At 39.2% G+C, this 16231-nt stretch overlaps 1 protein-coding gene across 11 annotated transcripts in view; it reads right to left on the bottom strand.

Moving 5' to 3' along the window:
• Window positions 1-16231, bottom strand: part of PTPRM (protein tyrosine phosphatase receptor type M) — a 480584-nt gene that overhangs the window by 409039 nt on the left and 55314 nt on the right. The window lies entirely within an intron of this gene.

Raw genomic sequence — 16231 nt, 5'->3', positions numbered from 1 at the left:
TACAAGAAGCCAAGGATACAAAGTGATTAATGACAGAACAAACACAAAAGGAGTCTTGTAAAGATGGAGAAATGCACCACAGCCAGATTCATTCTCATCAGACACATAAAGCCACACACAACACTGAGCCTTTCAATCCCTTGAAACACCAGATACAACACTGCTTCATATCGCACTTCTCTAAGGACAAGCATTTCTTAGCGTAGTTTCTTTTTCACCCTGCAGAGTGCCCCACAGCTTCCATCTGAAGGGGACTGGTCCAGTCTCACAGCATGCACTTTCACCTCTGTGCCCTTATACCAAATTTAAGAATTTAGCTAAGCCGAACGATTTGAACATCCCAGCAGGTCACGGGATGCCAAGGCAACAGGATAAAATAAGGTTGGCTCTAATGAACACGGCACAGAACTGAATAATCAATGTACAGCCACATAACCTACACAGGTGAATGAAGTAACACATCCCAGTAATACTCACCAATATTGGCTACTGCAAGTTAGGGAAAAGCCTTCTCTTCCACCTCCAAACGTGACAACCTAGCGTGATGCCTGGACATGTGAACACCCATTCCACCACCCAGGAAAGAGCTGAAATACTTCAGCACCTGCTCTTCCACAGGCAGTCTGCTGACATCTGAGAAAAGGCCTTCAACCAAAGGTGCACCATGGAAGGGAAGAGAAATGGCTCTTCCTTTTTAAATGAAATTGCTTAGTCAAGACCTCAAGTACACGATTATTTACTGGGGAGGAGGGCACTAACAGAAGAGAAACGGGCAGATTGGATACAAGGTTCAATGCCAAATCTAACAACACATATTTGGTCACTTCCATTAACCACACCGTATTCGGGCAGCACTGGTCTCTTTGAGCAATATCCAAACATTGGCTCAGCTTGTATGCAAAATCCAGAATTACTTAACTATGATTTTAAGTTCAGTATGAAGCAATTGAAACTTACAATACAGGTGTAAAATTGGACAGTACGCAAACCCTTTACAGAAAGCATCAGAAGCACAGGATTCTGCAGTATAATTCATGGAGTTTCACACAAGTAGCAGGTGAATGATTATCTAATTAAGTTTGCCTTGTAAGCATATCAGAAAGAGCTCTAAGCATCTGCTCCTCACAATGAAGAGTTGAAAAAAAAAGGAAAAATTAAAGTGAATGTATACCAAATTCTGCCTTCATAACATTGACCAGCTGCTGACAAATACCCCTCTTGCATCTTGCGGCTGTCTAAAAAATTTCTGTCACCACTCCTACTGGCTGACTACTAACTAGATCTGCAAGACTGAAATAAGCCAGGACAGTTAATAGCACTACAGAGACAGGTAAAAGCCCCTCAATGGCTTGAAATAGTAGGTTGAACATAATGCAGTAGTTCCAGATCCTAAGGAAACTAAATGCATTCTAAATAACTGCAAACTTGAATCACCTTGCCCAGCAAATTTTTGGACACCATTAAATCAAGGCCGTACTCTTCAAATCTTAGAAAATGTTTGCCATCAGAAATCACCTATTTGAATATGAATATTCTATTTTCCTAATTAGGAGGAAAAAAAAAAAAAAAGCGAAACTTGACATTTATCTCTCAAAGGTGGCTTAAGCGTAATGAAAAAACAAAAACAGCCAAGAGAAGGAAAACAGTGCAGGATGTTGGAAGCCTTTAAGAACAGAGGGATGAATTAACTCCGGTTAAGAACTTGCAGCCCAATACCGTGACTACAGAAAGCACATTTTCCCAAAAGGAAATATCCCACCCTCTGCAGATCCTAACCGATGGCTGAAAGAATTCCACTAAATAGCAATCTGAAGTCATCTGAGAGAATGAGACAAATCAACTTCATAGCACAGCTTTATGTTTTCAATATTGGACTTCTACTAAAATTACACAGATCAAGATAATCTTGTGAGTACAGACATTCCAATTTAAGTCTTAGTGGAAAAATGAGGTAGCAGGAAAACAAACATGATACAGCAGGCCAGATAAGCCTGCACTTAGCCCTGGTATGAAATACGCAATAGAAGTGCCTTTCATACAACAGAAAGCCTCAGGTACCCATAAAGGACAACGAACCAACTTACACAACACAGAAAAATGTCAGCAATGAAGACCAGGCACTGACTAAACCCTAAGTGTTCTCACACCAAACACAAGAGGTTTCATTCAATGCCCATCTAAAATAGTAACTGTGGGTTGAAGGAAGCAGAAGAAAATGCTGTGGTTGCTCCATAACTGCTCATTGCTGAGAACAAGTGAGCAATAACTGGCCCACCTTGCAAGGGGTACAGCAGCGGGTTGTGCCCATGCCACATCGACTGGTCCACTTAACGCTCCTCACAGAGACAACACCGAAACTGAAGCTTGAACAGGATGCTGCCGTTGCTTAACAAGAGGATTTCCACACCATAACATTCAGAATGTCAGATAGGCACTACATTTCCAGCTGAAATTCAAACTAGTAGTATTATTTTATAAAGAAATCCTCGTATGGTCTAACTACCTTACCATGTCCTCCTCAGTCCAGGATTCTCTCAGATAACAGATACATTTTAGTGGCAATTACCCTATCCTTAGACAGGAGAGGATTCATGTGAGAAAATTTACTGTAAGAGCCTATTAATATTGGTACTTTTTCCCCTCCGTTTCCATTCTTAGCATTAGAGTTTCTTCTTACAGCCTCACAGACCTTACGTAAGGTCCAATCCCTTCTCCAAATTCCTGCTCCATCTCACCTCAGCTTCAGTCTGTAGGCTGAAGTCCTTAAGTTCATCATATTTGCAGACAACTTTCTTTCATTAAAACTAAAAAACAAACAAACAAACAAAAACTTTTACTATATATTTCTTCTGTGATCATTCACAGGACAGAAGAAGCCCAGAGCACTGAATAAACACCTTTAGAAAAATAATATGAGAATACATTTGGAATCAATCACATTTGGTTCCAGAAAACAAAACAAAACAAAAACTCGCCCAGTTTCCTCCTGAATGAATTTTCAGTTAGCGCAGTTTGAACAGAAGCAAATCAAGAATTTGTTAGATAAGGGAAAAGTGGGTCAATCTGAATCTCAGCTGCTCATGAAGCAGAGGATGGCTTAGCACTGTATGTCAGGACCATAGCTGGTTTCAAGTTTGTCAACCCCAGTTTCTCTGACAAGGGCTGGTAAGAAGTCAACTATTACTCTTTTACCCCAAGGCTGAGAACAGAAGAAAATTATTGGAAGAGCATTTAACTGACCTTATACTAACTCAGTCCACTTTAAAGTGATAAATGACCTGCTCTATGGAGCTCTGCTCCAAAAAACTTTAAATAGCACAGCTGACCAGTAACACTAAAAGCTTTTGCTGTTTTGACGTACGCTGTTACTGTAAAGATGCAGGAGAAGGCAAGGGGGTGTGGGGAGTTTTGTCCTGATGGCAGGGAAGAGATGTGGAGGAAGAGCTGTGGATTGAGACTGAAATGAGACTTTCAGTCAAGACATTAGGAAATCCACTTTTTCATGTTACTGCAAGCAATAAACATACTTATCGCATATTTAAGCTTAACTACCGTCCAGAAGTTTTTTCTCAAACCATGTGAGAAACAAGTATGGAAATAGGTAAGCTGCATTTTTTCTGGTATATGACTGCTCAGAGTTTTTCAATTTAACTAAAATTGTTGGTATTTTTTTGTCAGTTCCTATTGACTCCACTCCAGAAGTCATCAGCACTTTACGATTTTTTTTTCTTTTTCTGGCAATTCATTCACAGCATTACTATCACAGAAGATGCATAACTAAATCATCATCTGCACTGACACCCTTTTAAGAACCCACTCTTCCTATTTCTGAAAAACAAATGTCTCCTACTGATATCAGAGTCCACTGAGGTTATACTAGCTTCAAAAAGCTAGAAAACATTTTAAGGGATATATTTACATCCTTATAAATACATATATAATATATACAAGTTATATATATATTCAAATCTTTTTTTTTCTTTAACAAATGAGTTATATAACAGTAAGGAGTGCCGGCTATAATTTTACAAAAATTCTGAATTTCCCATTGAAGTTATGAAAATAAAGGACCGGTCATTCCTAAGAAAATAACTTCATGACGTTGACATATTTATTACAAAACGTACAAAATAATCTCCCGTCATTCCTATTTCCACAAAATCTGTCTATAGTTACCCAGCTATGCATACCGGAACTTCGGGTATGACTACATAAAACACAATCAAATGTAAATATGATATATATTAAGGAGAGTTACTGATATCTGACACTTATTTCACAGAAGCACAGCAAGTGATTCTTCGAGAGACACTGGATGCTTTTTTCTCCAAATCAAAAAAAAAAAAAAAAAGTAATTTGCACTCATCCACCTAAAAAAATATAAAAGTGTTTTCACTCAAGAACATATTCCTACGTATTCCTACGTGCAAAAGAGAAGTAATCAGGAAGTTACGGTGGGTGGTAAGTTACTCTAACAGCACTGGGCTGGACTGAAAGTGTCGAAGTGAATAATTGATCGGCTGTGACACTGCGATAGCTTGGACTGTACAGCAGAAGAGAGAGAAAGATCCCTAAGGACCAAAGTGCACATCTCTGTAATGGGAGCAGCTGTAATAAATCTAAGTTGACAAGTATTCAGAGACTGAAGCAATGTTCCATCAAATATTTTTAAAGTCAGTTCCACACAAGTCAGCCCAGCTTCGCCTGGAGATTTATCAGACATTTAGCTGGTGCACATGTGATCACTCGTTAAAGTGAAGAGGAAAGCAAAAGAAGTAGACAAATGAGAGATACCAGACCAAGGCACAATAAGATTTTAATGCCTAAGGATGAACCTTCACATTTCATTAAAGTTTAGAAACATTTAAAAAATCAGTTCTCATACCTTGCATTATTAAAAATAACTGTTGTTTTTTCCCTAAATAAAAACTTTAAGGAAGAAAATAATTGAGAAATTATTTTCTTTCTTTTCCAAAATCTGTGTGTATGTTTCAAAGCTGTTGATTTTTTTTTTAAGCTGCACATTTAAGTTTTTGTTTATTTCCTAACAGTGTTGCAAATCTTCAACTTCTGCAGTCTTACAGAGACTCCTTATAAAATTCTGCTGGGAAACCTGACCAACTCAACAATGGACGTAAAACATTTGATTAAAATGAACGTTATAAAACAGTACTAGGAAAATAGATACCATTCTTTTAAGAGAAATGGATTTACTAATATCCTTCAGAGTATCAGCTTAAGCGAAAGAATAGGGCAAGTCATGAAGTCCCTGTTCACAAAACACTATCCTCAACAGCAGACTAAGTCTGCTTAATATTGGGAATTCCTCGAAAATGTATAAAAAGGGACAATGTGACAAACCCTGTTGTCTGCAAAAACCTCGACATTTGACAACAAATATAATGGATATAAAATCATACTATATATTGACGTACTACATCAAGCAGCTGACTATATGCCAGGTTGCCCACTTCCATCTACACTGACAGGAAAAAAGTGAACCAAGTGAACGGAGGAGCTGTCTCGCACATGCTGCAACTTCAAGGAGTTCGAGCAGGGACACTGTTAGCAAAACTCTCCTAAGATCAAGCCTTTCCCAAAATCTAGAAATATGGAAAATGATAAAGCACTGAATGGAAGCAGTAAATGGGGCAGGGTGTGGAGCCATGAAAGGAAGTAAAATCAGCTAAAGGTTGTGAAATTAGAAGAGAAACTTGTGGTTTCACACAAGGGGCATTTCAAGATTCCGTGGAAAGTCTTCACAGGTACCCTGGACAGCCTGTCTGCTCCCCCGAGCGTCATGTTCTCAGGATGTAGCGGGTCCAACATGGGATCCAACATTTTGAAGGTATTTCTAGAGGAAGTCTCTGAATCTCACCACCAGCAGGAAATTCTGCGGTTCTCCTATTACTTTACATTTTTATATCCAAATCTGATGACAGCCGTCTACCAATGATTAGGTTTATGGAGTGAACGGAGATGGATAAACTGTCACACAATGTGACACACGCCGTGTGACTCGTCAGAGGATGGAAGCTGGCACCAACCTGCCCATATGAATGAGAGCTGACAGGACAGGGTGAGATGCACTGTAAGGGGCTGCCGAGGCCCCTAAAAGCCAGCACAGCAGCTGATAATTGATGAGGTAAAGATGTAGGAGCCAGGCACAGTCGTAGATCCCCGCTGATGTTATCATCAGGGCAGCACAGGGAGCTGCCAGTTCGGGTGACACAGCTTGCGGTGGCAGCCCTCCTGACTTGTTTTTGTGCCTTCCTAAGTGCCTAAAAGGCAACTGCCTTCCAGTTCCAGTGCCAGCAGGGTCAGGGATGGACCAAGAAGGGGGAAAGCATGACCATTTTTTTCTGCTTTACAGGCATCCAACACATGAATGAAACCAATGATGGCACTGATGGGGACACTGGGCACCTGCAGCGCTGCATCTGAAGAGGGATTCCAGGGCAATGATTACCGGTGTACTTATACATTGCCAAAATAACAAAGCAACCACTTCCAGAGATCTTCAGCTCTCTGAAAGTCAGTAGTTACTCTAAGTTTGCACTCCCTCTATAACAACGAGGGGACAGCCACTCTGTGAGGTAGTTCATCCCATGCTAAGATAGCCAAGGCAAGTGAAATGAAGGGAGACCTTGCAAGATGTCTTTGCCACTGTCAACTGGAGAAGCCTGAATACCCGGGTTACACAAAATGTCTGACTTTAAGTCACGTGAAGTCACAAGAAATGCATCAGCCCCCTATTCAGAAGACTGAACAGCTGGGCTTTTTTTTTTTGTGTGTGTGTGTGTGTGTTAACTGTAGCATTGGAGAACTTTTCATGATCAGCTCAAACTACAAATAGAAGAAACTGCTTCAAAAGTGAAAAAACATTCCAAAATGACTTAAAAATCAATTCTAGCTCTTTCTCATACTGGAAGAAAATATATTGATAACTCAAAGCTCTTGCCATTCACAGATATGCTATAAAAATCATGGAATTGGGTGGCCAAAATATATTAGGAAATAACGATCTTGTTTCTCTGAAGAAATTTTTACAAGAGCAGAGGAGCAACACAGACATGGGCCTGAGCACCCTGAGGGTGGTTGGAGCAGGAGGCCTCCAGAGGGTCCTGCCAGCCTCAGCCATGCTGGGATTCACAGGATCACAGGATGGTTTGGGTTGGAAGGGACCCTAAAGATCACCCGGTTCCAGCCCCCTGCAATGGGCAGGGGCACCTCCCACCAGACCATGTTGCTCAAAGCCCCATCCAGCCTGGCTTTGAACAATTCCAGGGATGGGGCATCCACAGCTTCTCTGGACAACCTGTTCCAGTGCCACAACACCCTCAAAGTAAAGAATTTCTTCTTATTATCTAACCAAAACTTACCCTCTTTCAGTTTAAAGCCATTACACCTTGCCCTAATTGTCTTGACCCCAAGACATCGCCTGCACTGGTCATTGCAGAGCACAAGAAGAGCTCTCATTAATTTTGCTCTTTTTCTGGAGAGGTTGGAGGGCTGAGTCCTTGTCTTAAACACCAAACACAATTAATTTTTTTCAATAGGACTACTCGCATTATTAAAAAAAAAAAAATGTATACGAAGGCTGTTGGCAGAATGAGACTTAATGTGATTTTGTTCTACTTGACATTCCATTTCATTCAGAGGGCTTTTATTTTCCACATACTACACTCATTTTATTCATGGCAGCTTGGAGAGCCTCACTTTCTTCAACCTTGGCACCTCTTTGAAATCCTCCAATGCATTACCGTTCACGTCAGAATATGCCAAGTCTGTACCCTCCACTTGAGAAGTTGTTGTTTCAAAGCACAACATGGAAGATTGAAATAATATATCTATATATATTTTGCTGAAGAATTTTTAACACAAAAGATTCGTGTATTTCATGGCCTTTAGGTCCCAAAGAAAAACACATGCAAAGTATGCGCACATTGTGCGAGCTGGACTCAGACAACTTAGGATCAAAAAACGGAATAAAAATAAGTAAAATAATTATCTGAATAAGCAAACATTAATAGGAAATAATTTTCTTCATTTTCACTTCTCTGAATAATTATACCTGGGGGCTGTGATGAATAATTCATGAGATGGCATGAAGTTTCCATGAAAGCCTGTGCATTTATAATATGATCATTCCAAATAATTCTGGGGCAAGTCATGCCTGGTAAGTCACTTCTGCACAAACAGCCTTTCAGCCTTAGGATACTTTAAGTTTCTGTTAACAGAGCACGGCACTCTTTTTTTTTTTTTTTTTAATAAAAATAAAATGAAGAAATTTTGGTTTATTTAAATCTCTCTCCCTCAAGTAACATTCAATAATTCATTAAAATCTTGTAACTCCCAACTTCCTTTAAGCTTTGCGAAATATTGACTAACTACTTTATATATTGATCTTAACAGCAATTAAATTTTTAAGGCACTCAAGACTACATTCTGGTAAAGGCAGTATCTTCTTTTTCCCAGCAGCGTAGAAATTACACCACGCAGCCCAAACCCAAACCACTCTGCATATGCCACACTGGTTTTAAAAATACAACTTTGTTTCAGAACCAAAACTTGACTCCTAACTCCAATGTTTTATTTTCTGACCAAAATATGGGAAACAATTACATACCATTTCTCTATTGTAAGTCCTGTTCGCCAAGAAATAGTCTTTGGTACACATACTAAAAATAAAATAAAGAAAAAAAGAAAGAAAAAACAAAAAGCCCCATCATTTTTCTTTTTTTGGCCTACAGTGACTTTTAGGAAATCTAAGATGAAAAAGCCACTAGAAAGGACACAATAGGACTACACAGTCTTTTCTCTCAAGATGATTGTGAGTATTTGTAAACATGCAGCACTTTGTCTCACAGCAAAGAAAACCACATTTCATGACCGGAGAAGTACTATTTAAAGAGATAAACAAGAACAAAATATTTTCTGCAAAACACATTTTGGTCTTTATGCATAAATTATTCATTCACAACACTGCCATCTTTTAATAAATGTTGGGCTTTAAAATAAAAGCTCTTTGGTTTGGTTTGTTTCTAACATGTTTACTGTCTTCATAGTACTTTTTTCTTTCTACTCTAGATGCAACAGAAATAATAACTACTACCAAAAATTATATATTCAAAGCCAGTAAATTTATGCATGAATCCTTTTCTGCTTAAACTATAATCTCAAAAATACATCCACTGCTTTCCTCTGCACTTTAATTCCAGTCTGGAGTTTACCTTTTTGCTCATATTTCAATTGCTATCTTCACAGTACACTACAGTGTTCTTCAGAAATTAAAGGAAAAAAAAAAAGAGGAACATTAAAAATAAATTTTAAAAAATTAAAAAGCAAGGAAAGGTTCCTGACAACCCTCCAAAGCACTGACATAGCTCTGTCTTCCACCCACCACATTTTGCTAATTATATCTCAATAACTCAGCTCTCCAAAGAGGGAGAAGGAAGCAGATGACGCTGTCAGTATGCTAGGAGAAAGACTGAGACAAGTCAGCAAGGGAACCCCAGGAGAGAGGAGAATCCAGACTTTGCAACTACCAAAACCCAGCTCAATTAGATGTAAAGATTACACGTACTTCAAACCTGAACCGAAGCTACTGCATGCCTAGAACAATGATGTGTATTCTTTCTGCACAGAAAAAGGGTGGTTTGGACACAAAAATTGACATGATGGTAAACGATGTAAGGAGAAAAAAAAAACAAACTGATGTCTCAAGTCAAAATACCAAAAACAAGTAACTCAAAGTTCTCCCCTTAAAATAACTTCCTTTGTCCTAACATCCCCCATCTCCTGCTACCATTCATTTTTAATCCTTTTCAAAAAAACCATGGCCTTGAGAGGTTGGATTACTCTCTTATGCACTGGAGAGAGCTGTATTAACCTTCCTTTCAAGATCTTCCGTTAAGGCCACACTTCTTGCCTACCGTCATCCAGACTCGGTCCCATCCTACTAGTGCTTTAAATTACTGAGCATGTACTAAAAATATTGATGTTTATAAACAAAGCTATCTCTGGACCGATGACAAAACTTAGTCTGCATTACTCCTGCCAGGAAAAGGCGGTGAGCAATACCTACCCTACTTGGAAGCTGTTGATGCATTTGAGAAGTACATCCACTTCCCTTACGAAAAATCAAAGGTCACTGGCCAGAGGACATGGCTCCAGATGTCCTTTCTTGCCTTTACTGTTTGCCATTTTGCTCTAAGACTGATTACTCATACAAAAATCTCCTTCTACAAACATACGTTACATCACATCCAAGCATATGCTTAAGTTGCTTATAATGTTAAAGTACACTGGCTGGTTTCATGGTCAAACCCGTAGCATCCTCTTTGTTATAAATGAAACAAATATTTAAGCTTCTTAATTTAGAAACCTATTCAGGGAAGGGAAGGGGGAAAACAACACATATACATACCACTTGTGATATAAAGTAGGAAAAATCCTTAATGACCTAATTTTGGACAGGAGGAGAAGCAACAAAAAAGATCCTATTTGAATTTTGAATCGGCAGCACAAGCATCTTCATTAACCCATCCTCCAAAGTTATCTATTGCCTGTGGCACACCACAAGAAAACCTCAAGATTAATAATACACATATAGTAACTGGGGAAAAAATATGGGCAGGGTATCCCTGTGTATTATCTTCAGTGCATAAGAAAGAGAGGTGCTGTTCTGCGTAATGATTCCCTTGATGGTATGCCAACTTCCTACCCTTCTAGCAGAACAGGCATGGACGTCATGAGGAGAGGTGGCAGGACCAAACACCACCGGCTCCTGCAAACGCCGGTACAAAAGGAGCATGAAATGCAAAGACGATTCAGAGGAGTTTGGCTTAACTTTGTGTGAATGACAGTTCTCTTACATAGGAGGAAAAAAAAAAAATCTGTTTCTCTGGTACCACTTTGCAACTGCAATTTAAATGGAAAATAGAGCATATGATGCCTAACATTTTCTGTGTTACAGAAGACACAGATGGCAACAAACTTTTAACTTCTTACAGAAATACCATTTTTTTTTATCACTAGTGATTAAGTAGCCATTCTAGAAATTATTTAAAGTAATCTCATGTTGGTTAAAAATCAGTTAGCAAGCATACTCTAGCAGAGCAGCCTTATGATCTGGCACAGAATGAAAAAGACTTTGAAAATACTGCAGTGAAAAAGCTGCAGACCTGGGAGGTGGTTGGGCTACCACTTGCTGACCATCCACAGCTGCTGTGCGATTTCTGTAAAAAAGCACTGTGGCAGTCAGGGCTGCCACAGAACCAGCAAACACGTAACCTCCATCCTCTTCTCAGGCAAGACTGGTCTCTGTTGCTTACACCAGCCCACACTTCCTCACTCTTAACTTCAACAAAATGCTAGGGGATAAGAGGAGCCAAGTTATTAGGCTTTACTCTCAAGTTACTTTTGAGCGACGGAACTGGGAGCTGAATTCCACCCACCCAAGGGAAGAAGCGTTTGACACCTCGCTGACATTTCAGTGTAGCAACCAGAGAGACCATTTTAACTAGAAGCAGGGTCAGAATTCCATTTATTTAGTTATTTCACAAAGTGTTGGCCAGTTCTATGTTGACCTATGCAATTATGTGGGAATGCATACATTTCACAAAGCACAGAGGTCCACTGAATACTCAAGTGCCAGTCATCAGTCAAGCATACTCGGGGAGGACAACTATGTGCTCCCAAAATGAGACGCAGAAGGGCAAGTCAACTCTTAACACATTTTTGGATATGGAGTATGAAGTACCACCAATTCTCCTACCTGCGTAAGAATTCAAAACCTCTCTTTTTTGCATGCAGACTAGTTTGCTTTCTTACCTGGATATTAATAATCTAACAGAGTAACTTCTGTAAATTTCTGAATTCTGAAAGTTAAGCAGAAAGTAAAGCATATGTGAATCACATACAGAGAAGTATGCGTGCCTGATTGGAGCATCTATGATGAAGCAAATGTAACACATTGCCCCCGTTTTCACATGCATTTAAAAGCAAACATGCTGCAAAGCAGAGCAATGCCACCTAGAAGACAAAAAAATAAAATAAAATCTATTTTTAATTGATGTTTCTAATGTAGTGAAGAAGAAAAGTGTGGCGAGGGTACATTAAAAAAATAAAGCAGTCAACACAGAGAGGGTTTCATGCATTTCTGGCATGCAGCATTTTACTGCATAAATGCTAGACACTAAACCTTGTAATTTACCAGAAGAAGTCTGGATTTTCTGTATGGGAATCTGGTGCTATATCATCAGACATGAAATCTATACTCTGTCACGTACACCTCCTCAGAGTACAACTGTCCAGAAAAATACAACCTGAAATAAGTAATTATCTCAATGCAATCAGAAATATCATCTGCAAAAGTCTTGCTACGCACCCTGTATTTTAAATGGTTTATTAGAAAGGAAAGCTGGCCTATCTCGAGAGATCAGTCCCTGAAATTAATATCTTTTATGTTCTAAATAATGTATTGAAGTTAATTAGCAGAGAAATTGGAAAAATTATGAGACACATTATAGACCATTATAAAAAATTAACCTTTTTTTCCCCCTTGAACAAATCCAAATCCAACATCTTATCCTTTTTTAAACTCACAGTGAAGTATCTGCAAATGCTCACAATGGTAGTCCTCCTTTTTTTATTTTTCAGTGAACAGCTTTTCTGTATTAATACTAAACATGCGATAGCCATATCTGGGAAAATGCAATGTTTCACACAGCTTATATCCATAAAATAAAGTTGGAGAACCAAAGCAATTACGATGATCAGCAGAGCTTCATAAGCCAGTATAATGAATTTCTCAATGCAATAACAGACAATATGAGAAATTTCATATTTTCAAGAATAGTGGATTAGAGATAAATGAAAGATGCAGACACTTGCAATATCTATACAGTGCCTGAACTTTTCTCTGCCTTCATGATCTCTCTCTCATAGCAGCTCAGTGCACAAGAGGATTGAATGGCATGAATACAGACCCCTGAAAAAAGAAGACCTGGAAACCGTGGAGACACATTATTTTTCAAGACATGCCCATGTTACAGTCAGAAGGCTACGACAGAAGGCAATAGATGCTCACATTTCTGTCCTGATACTAAAGAGTAATGTCATTACAGCTCTTCACAATCCTTGAGTAAATGAACATGTACAGCAAAGTCCTTCAACAATCAAAATCCACAACTGATGAACTTTCAGCTGGGACGAGCCCCTTATTTTCAACATTGTAAAACAATACAAAAACCCACACACACCAGCTACAACTGAGCAGGCTACATCCCATCCGCAGCCTGCAGGTGGGCACCCTCTGCCTAAGAATCCAGTGGAACTCGATTTAAATTTCTCTGAACTGCATAAAGAAACTGCATTACCACTTGAAAGACTCATTTTCTTTTAATTCATCCTTATCAGTGCCATTTGTATTTTATTTCCAGTGGGTTTCACTAGATGGAGGCTATTTCCTATTTCAAAAAGCTACCTTCCCTTTCCAGACTACGACTCAAGCTCTACGCCCACTCTCACAGCAAGGGGTAGAACACTTGGCTGCGGATTTCTGATGAGTTCGGTATTTCCTGTTTGAAGGAAAACATCCTCAGAGATACCAGTGATAAAGTAAACCTCAATCCAAGTGCAAGCTGAAACATGCACAGACAGTGACTTGAATTACCCAAGACCCCAAGATATCTCTTTCCTAGTTAACGGTCTTAGTTAATCTTTCCCAGTTAATCAAAACCGTACACTAACAAGTACTACTAACATAAACTATAGTTATATCTACTACAATTATATCTATTTAAATATGGCCTTATTTTAGAGTTCTAGAAGTAGCAGCAATGAGGGACGTCAATCTGCAAAATAAAAGGTGTGGAAGAAGCAGGGGGTGGCTGGGTGCCAGCACTACAGTGATGGAAAGAATGGCACGTTTTGCAAGCTGGTATCAAATGGGACAGTGAAGATTTTGGTGAATACGTCAGTGAGGAACCCACCTCCCCCAGTGACTCACATGGTGGCTGTGGCTCGTTGGAGAACTTCCTCACGCTGCTAGGAAGAGCATCAAGCCAGCATCGCCCTGACCCCTATCAGAGGCTAGAACTGAGGCAGTCACCAAGGCACTTCTCCTCCTGCTCACTTAATATAAAAGTTGGCCAACTTTCTGTCTTCTACACCTGAGACGCCCTACTCATGTCACAGGTGTAGAATACAGTACCAGAGGGAGAACCACAGAAATTCATAAAACTAATACCTAAAGACTCTTTCCTGTACAACGTGAGCTTATATCTTCTAAGACCTCTCTGGAAGCACACAGGAACACTCACACTTTTGCTCTGTGTAGGAACCTGCTTTCCACAGCACTTCTCAACTTCTTTACTAAGATCCCACCTGAGCAAATCATGGTAATAACACATAATAAACATGAGAACCTGGAGGACTCCTTTAAATGCAAAGTGTATTTTGATAGTGTTACTGCGACTGTAGTAAAAGCAGAAAAGAGTTACCGAGCAATAAATTGAATACCTGCACATTCTTGGATATTTGCGCCTCATGAAAAACGAAAACAAACCAACAAAAAACCACTTAATGCTGAGTGATACTTGCATAAGGTCAACGTCAATTAAATTTTAAGTGCCCCTTTCATGGTTCAGCTGGTGAGGCTTCCTATATAATTCTGCTAGAATATACAGCATATAAAATGAGTAATGGAGCTTGTATTTGTATTCTGTCATTCTGTATTAGCGTTGTGTAGAGAAAACAAGATCCAAACAGTTAGTGATGAGTGAGGTGAAGAAAGGAAATGAAAATGTCAAATGTGGGAAGAAACTGTTAAATGGCACCAAGTGCCTGGGTGAGGTGTTTGTCTACCCATGTGCTGCTTGTCTTTCTCAATCTATCATCACAAAGGACAAGAAACCTCAGGAGGGATGAATGTCCTAAGTCAGAAGGATGGAGTGGTCTGCATCCTTGACTGCCTCAGGCAATAGCATGCTTGCCCTAAACTGTCAGTTTATGGTCTTCACTGCAATCTGCCTCCTGTCAATGTAAAATTCGGGAATTGAAATCCAATGTGACTTGTAGCCTTCAAAAAATAAAGACCACGCATTTTATTTTCAAATGATGGAACAATGATTATAGGCATTTTCAGGGGGGATCACAGCATGGGCAGGGACATACATTTCTGTGTATGGCTTTGCCCCATTTTTCACTCAAAGTGGTGATGAGAGGTAAGAGAACGACTAGAAGTGGTTGGCCCAAATGACCATGAAATAGAAATATGGGCTAGAACATAAAGGGAAGTCTTAATGGAAAAGTAAAATGGTGAGAAGCAGCACTGTCATTACTGTCACTAAGAAAGGACTGGAATAACAGAAGGAAGTCAATCAAAATAGTTAAGAAATGAGAATAGAGAGACACAGAAACGTGCTAAAGCTCCTGCATGGTGGTTCATCTCTCTTGTTTCATAATAGGGAAAGAGATGACAAGCAGGAGGTAAACTAAATGGCTGTATGCTTGCCGTTGCTCTCTGAGATGAGCAAGAGAACAATGTTGATTAAAAGCCCACAGGACTTCTACTTCTACAAATGACACCAACGTGAACATGTTAGGTAAATCCCAGTTTATCCTAGTTCAATTTTTTTAATGTATTTTTACCTTTATATTTGATGCTGACTATTTGAGGTAAAGGTAAAACAGAAGGGTCTGTACGAGTGTCCAGTTCAGAATGGCCGTTCTGCTTTTACAGCATGAAAATTCACTGAGAGGATTATATCCTATTTCATCGGGAAACAGCGATTTAGACTTTATTTCATTAAGTCTTTCTTATACACAGGGATTTTAAAGAGTTATGTTTACATTTGATAAGATTTTTTTAATAAATGACAGCACATTATTCATATTAAATATCCTGGGATGTTTACAATAGTAGCACAAATCTGGGAAGAAGTCATCTCTCAGCCATCCGCAGACACAAAGTCAAAGTATAGCTCTGACCGTGCTTTACCCAGAAACCCTAAAATTCCCAACCCTTTACAGAAGTATGGACCACACTGGGGTCATGCACTGAATATATTCAACAGAAAGAGTCATCATTAATTTAGCATGTAGCCAGCCGAAACAACTGCATTTTGCCATTTGGTTTCCTTTTTTTTTTCTTTTTTTTTTTTCTTTTTTTTCTTTTTTTCCCTCCTGGTTTCAATCCACTTAAAATGTATAATTGATCAGACTT

This window comes from Oxyura jamaicensis, chromosome 2 (assembly GCF_011077185.1).
Source record: "Oxyura jamaicensis isolate SHBP4307 breed ruddy duck chromosome 2, BPBGC_Ojam_1.0, whole genome shotgun sequence".
Classification (NCBI taxonomy): Eukaryota; Metazoa; Chordata; class Aves; order Anseriformes; family Anatidae; genus Oxyura; species Oxyura jamaicensis.
The sequence above is the reverse complement of the archived record's forward strand: the minus strand, read 5'-3'. Positions and strand labels throughout refer to the sequence as shown.